The 6,356-nt window shown below is 37.9% G+C and overlaps 1 long non-coding RNA gene across 1 annotated transcript; it reads right to left on the reverse strand.

The window, feature by feature from the left end:
• Positions 1-3,141: 3,141 nt before the first annotated feature.
• On the reverse strand, positions 3,142-5,603 carry LOC130996719 (uncharacterized). The gene is made up of 3 exons (XR_009092756.1): positions 5,184-5,603; positions 4,010-4,074; positions 3,142-3,424 (listed from the first exon to the last, which is right to left on the reverse strand). It is a non-coding gene; the product is annotated as an uncharacterized LOC130996719 (long non-coding RNA).
• Between the last annotated feature and the right edge of the window lie 753 nt (positions 5,604-6,356).

Below are 6,356 nucleotides of genomic sequence, written 5' to 3' on the forward strand. Positions count from 1 at the left end.
AGGTACCCCAGGCTGGCCCTGATTAATTAAAAGGCGGTATTATAGAAAAGAAAAAAGAAGCCCATGAAGGCACAGAAAAGCCAACTATGGGCCGAGCCTCGTTAAAACCTTTTTACGAGAAAGAAACTGCAAAAAGGAAAAAGAGTACTCGACAAAAGCAAGACAAGCGAGCGGAAGGAATTGCTTCAGGAACTCCGGCCTGACCATCGTCCCTAAGTAATTCCGGCTCAAAGAAGAACAAAAAAACGAAAGAAGACTCCGAAAAGACCCAAGGCAGCCACGGACTTGAAACCGGCCGGCCACAACAGCCCCCACAGTCGTGACTAGATGCGTCGAGTGTGACTATGGCTAGCAATGTCACGGATGACCGCTTCCTCAATGACCTCAATACCATTATTCCACCACCCCTCTTGTCTAGCAGGATTGGCCATAATGTCCGCCACAACGTTCCCTTCTCGATAAATATGTGAGACACGAAAAGTAATCTCCTGCAGACGAGCTAACGTTTCCTTCCAATAGTTGATAAAACGCCAAGGAACCTCCAACGTGCGCTGTTGAAGAAGAACAACTACGTACAAAGAATCCGCCTCGAGCCAAAGCTTGTGCCATCCCCGGTTGTAAGCTATCGCAATGGCTGTAATAACCGCAAGTAGCTCGGCTTCGAAAGCAAAGCCCGAGCCTCCCTTAGTATGAAAACAACCTCGGACCATGGCAGCATGATCCCTAAACACCCGACCGCCAGCAATTAAACCCGGAGATCCGGACGCAGAGCCGTCCGTGTTCACTTTGATCCAGCCAACGTCCGGCGGCCACCAATGAACCGAGACGTAATCCGGGGGAGGCGCTATGTTTGTTTGATGTCCTTGTCCTTGCCTTTGGGCACTATGTTTCCTACCAAGGCCTCTTGCCATTTCGACTATCATAGTAGTCTTGCCTTCGTCCTTGATCATTTGCTTCCTGAGTTGAGTTTGGGTCGGGCAAATCTCGGGCCTACTACCTCGGCGTCCAGAGCTTGGCTGAACAATTCAGAGTTCATAAACTCAGTATAGTTGTCGAGTACCTTAGGCCGGAGTGAAACTTGTCTATCATCTTTTCTTCTATGTCCACCTACTGTGGGGCCTAACGGACATGCTGCAGAAAATATGGTCATACTTGGTCATATCCCATCTTGTTTTGCTTTGGATTAAACACTTCTTTTCATTTCCTCTTATAACGGCTATTAGAAATATAATTGTCATATACCCCTGTCTGAAAATCTTCTAAGACAAGTCTGACAGCTCTTCTTGAGTCATCGCTTTTCTTTTGGCCTTCAACCAAAATCTGCAAATTCAGTCAATTGGAATGCAACACAGAAAGTCGTTCATGTACGCAAACACTATATTACGGTCTCAATTTGGATTCTGAATTTCTATCATAATGAGTGGTCGATAATATTCATAGGACAAAGACTAATCTCAACTAATTTAAACACAATGAGAGACAACTATACAAAGCTATAGTTTGGGTGGTATACTAGGTCAGTAGACTAATACTTCTTAGTCTTATCGATAAAGGGAATCTACTATGACAACTCACGAGTTGCAAGGCTCAAAATCAACACAACATCAAAGCAAGGTGTTGTAGAAATTGTTCAAGAGATTCAAAAGAATGACCAGAGGGTATGAAATGATTAACTACAAGGTCGAATAAAATGACCTCGAGTAAGAACCCGTCTGGCTTTTCAACCGAAAGTTGAAACATATAGGTTTTCAACCCAAAAGACGTCTACTGAGATTTGGATCATGTGGACTGGCCAGGTCCAACATCATCACTTCCCAGTCACACGGGAAACATTGTCCCGAACTTGAGAAGTCGTGGACATACTATACATAACGAAACTTGAGTTCGTAGTGGCAGCTTAAAGCTCAAACTTAAGGTTCTAGTCCTATTGAACTAGACTCTTATTCCCCAAGGTCTACATACAGACAGTCGAACTATATTTTCTTATATAACTTGTAGTCCCAAAGACATGGGCAACAGTCCAAATGCGTGTATACTGAGCTATAACAATTCTTATGTCGTCGTCAAAAGCTATACTAAAATCCCGATATGCCCGAGTAGTCTCTGCTGGGTCAAACGCGGAGCTTTCCTAACCATCGGAATATGCCTGGACGTAACCATCTTTAATAGATAAGGGAAAGTGTGAGTCTTCTTATACGTAAGTAGACGTAAAACTCTTAAATGTACAAGGTTATGAACATACTATGCATAACAAAACATAAGTTTCATTAAGACAACTAAACTTATTTTAAGGTCTTCTATTCTAGTGGACTCGAATCCCATTTCCCATGTATGTCACAAATATATATAACCCGCAGACAATCAAATCACGCCCTTTTTATAATCTATCGTGTAACATAAGTCGATTCGCTGTTCCATCGTGTGTAAACATTCGAACGTAGAGACTTATGCTTAAACCCTTGATGCAACGTTTGCCTTGAATTCATCTTGTATCATCATTCCGTGCTTTTCCTTCAACGCGTACATGTCTTTTCATTCCTCTTTGTAATTCAAAAGAACCATTGTTTTCTTGTGGAAGCTGAAATGCTCTAAGTTCTCTATCATTCTTCTAAATCATCACTTCAAGAATCTAGATTGTAGAGATATCCTACTAATCCAGCAGTCTATGTTCTTTTAGAATCGTGATCATGCAACTTATAGCAATCTATGTTTTCTGGGGAAAGCATGTGTCAATTCTCTATCATCCTTCTTATTATATCATCATAACTGCAATGATATGCCATGAAAGGCAAAACATTCAACATTTCAATGAAAGGCAAAACATTCAACATTTCATCATAGCATGCTCTTTACATAAACATCTTCATGAAACAGTTTAGAACAATAACATCTTTAAAACATTGTAACTGCAGTTACCTTTTTCCTTGATTGAGCACGATGCAATGGAGTGTTGAGCGGTGTCGTATTAACCCACGTATGTCTAGTGAATCAAACTAGACTTGGGTTTTTTTAGAATAAGGTTTCTAGGGCCAGAGCAAACGAACTGCTCTGATACCACTCTGTCACAGCCCACTATCCCAATGACGGGTTAACCGGGGTTATGACTTGGGGTGAACAATAAGAAACGGAAATTAAAGGGAATCTACTAAATAACCATCATTAATAACAACAAACTAGTGGTATATATATATATATAACCACTTGGGTAATTAACAAACGAGCCTGCCATAACGACTAGACCCCAAATGAAAGTTAATTAAAATGAAGTAGTAATAAGTTCAAGTAGAAATGATAAATAAGTCAGAGTGTTTGCAGCGGAAAAACGTGTGAGTTATGCATATGGAGATGCATACTCAAGGTTTCATTACATAAACATCAAAAGAGAAATCCGCTCAACACTGATCCATTCCATCGCCTGCTCAACCTGCACATTTAGAAATACATGCAGGGCTGAGTATAAAAATACTCAGTGACATAAGCCGAAATACAACATGCATACATATATAAATTGAACTGCCATAACAGTAACACACAGGGGTTTTCATAAATGACCTGCGCTTACTAAAACATTTCGTTCATTTTCATAAAGATGGATGCATCCCATTTTCAGTCTATGTGATCCATATCTGTCCTTTCTATCACGCGCCGGGAAGTAGGCCTCCTTACCACGGACGCCAAGACCGGTCGCAAGCGACTCGCGATCTCCATGAGTGTACACGTTAACCCTAGCTAGCGACCTTTGTCTAGCATAGGATCCCAATTGGATTTCCTTTAAAGTTGGCGAACCAACACAGATAGGATACATATAAAAGCATAAACATTTTGGCAGTCAATCATTTCATAAACATTTCATTTTCATAACATTTTCATTTTCATAAAGGGCATTAAACATATAAGCATTTCATAAGAACTGAATAAATAGTCAAAACATATCATGCATATATATTCGCATATGAGGCCTACGTCACGCAGGGGATCTCTATATACGTAATAATAAAATAATGCCCACCTCAAACGTTCTTAAGCTAGCGTGGAGTCGCTTCTTCTTCGGCTTCATTTCCTGTCGCCCGGACCCTTATTGATGAAGAGTCGGTAAGTTCGTGAAGAAAATTGTCACAAGACAAAGTCTAATTCTACGTGTCTAGGGTATCTTTTAGTATTTTAGGGTTCTAGCATCCATAAGTCGTTTCGATTAAAACAATCAAAAACCAACATAACATCGACTAACCACATAACAAACGAAATAAAAGAATTCAATATCCTTAAACTTAATATCATTTAGAAAGCTAAGAGTATAATATAAAACATTCTCAACCCAATCCTTGAAAAATAAATCACATAAACAATTAATCTCATATTGTATCTCCTTACTCAACTCTATATAAACTCTCCACTCATCTCAAATCCTTAAGTTCAAGGATAGGTTTCAAGAAAATCATGGTTCTAAGTCTGGATTTATCTCTCATATAAGGCTCATCTAATCTCATTCAAACACATAGGCCACAATCACATAAAGCAGATAAGAATCACAATCAAACATCATTAAAACATGCTCTGTTTTTACACTGATTCAACTTTAAAATTTAATCTGTTCTGACCCCGACATCTCCTGGACTCGATACTCATACCGAAAGAAAGATCTTCAAGTCTAGTTTCATATAAAAAAAAAGTAGAGTTGAAAACTCCAAGTGGTTTGAGAGATATGACGTTTTTACCACGATCTACCATATTCGGCAGTTTTGAGCAATCGAAAACTTGGATTTTTAAAAAATAGTAAACGTTGTCAAACTGGACTCAACTTCGGTGGATATCTATCTAACACAATAAAGTTAATACCATAAAAATTTGGAAAGCTAGATCACAAAGGAAACTACTGAAATGAATGACTCTTTCCCCTGTTCTCTGAAATTCTCGGTAGTAATGTGCAGTTTGGGTTTTTCATTTTAAAGAAATATCAAACGAAGTTGGAATGGCTTGAAATTTTACCAGGGTACTCACGACTCATGTAGGGACTTTCTATAAACGTTTCAAAGTTATTAGACATCGACAAACCGTCGATCACAGTAGGTCAGTAGGCCTACGAAATTCACCAAAATCTCATCTCAAATTCTTTAAATGCTCAAGATTATATACTCACATATAACATCATACAATCTAGATCTATGAAAATAAGAATTACTTACCCAAGATTAAACAAAGATCAAAGTTTTCCTTTCTCACTCTTCAAACCAAACCCCACGGTCCTCTTGAAATCTTCAAAAATTGAAAGGTGTTTATGTTGATTTGGTGGAGGATTTGATCTTGAAGTGAACTTGGAAGCTTTGGTGATTAATCTATGGCGATCTTTTGGAGCAAAATTGGAAGAGAGGGATTTTTGGAGGTGACTGAGAGTTGAAGTGTGAGGGAGTGAAGTGATGAGCTTTGTCTTGCAATGGAAGAATGATTAAGGACAAAGCATTATTCATGATTAAAGCTTGGTTCCCTACCACCTTAGCACACTAATCCTATCTTCACTCATCACACTTCCACTCATGTCTATTAGATAAAAATAAGTTAGTGGTAGGGAAAAGAAAATATTAGTGGTGGTAGGGAAAAAGATTAGTGGTAGGGAAAAGAAAATATTAGTGGAGGATAATGGGGTGTTACATTAAGTAAATATAAAAATGTGGTGTAGGAATAACCCATGTGTAAAAAAAAATATGGAAGACTAATCATCAATTAATAAAATGCTAGAGCATAAAACTCTTGTGATCAAAATTAAAATAAATAGCACTAACATTAGTGCACTCTCTCAATTTATAAATACATCATAGGAAAATAATTTGAGAAAAATATTGATGGAAAATTTTTATAACTCATCATTCCTAAATTTATCGGTAAAAATAAATGAATACATAAATTTTTTTTTTCATTTGAAAACTCAAAATAAATCTTTGAGCTCCATCATTCTCTTAATGGACTCAAAAATATTTTGAGTGCATCATCCGTTGAAATAAAAATAAAAATAAATCATCACGTATGTAAATCATCAAATTCACATAAGTCCGTATTTTATTAATGGATGCTGAACCCTAATTACCATAAGAAATCCTTAAATCAATAATTAAAAGTCTATAATCCTTAATAAAAAGTCGGGGCATTACAATACAAAAGACTAACGAGTAGGACAACACCTTACTCATTAGTTGATGCCATAGAAAGAATGAATCCATCACAAAAGCACAGATCATAGAGCTTGTTTTTGGCAACATATTGAAGATAAAGACTAAGGAATTGCCTTCCAGATTGGCATATTGGGCTGTAGACAAATTCGACTACAGAGATTGCGCATTACAGCTGGCAAAGGGCAAGTATCT

The sequence above is a fragment of the Salvia miltiorrhiza genome, chromosome 8 (assembly GCF_028751815.1).
Source record: "Salvia miltiorrhiza cultivar Shanhuang (shh) chromosome 8, IMPLAD_Smil_shh, whole genome shotgun sequence".
Taxonomy (NCBI): Eukaryota; Viridiplantae; Streptophyta; class Magnoliopsida; order Lamiales; family Lamiaceae; genus Salvia; species Salvia miltiorrhiza.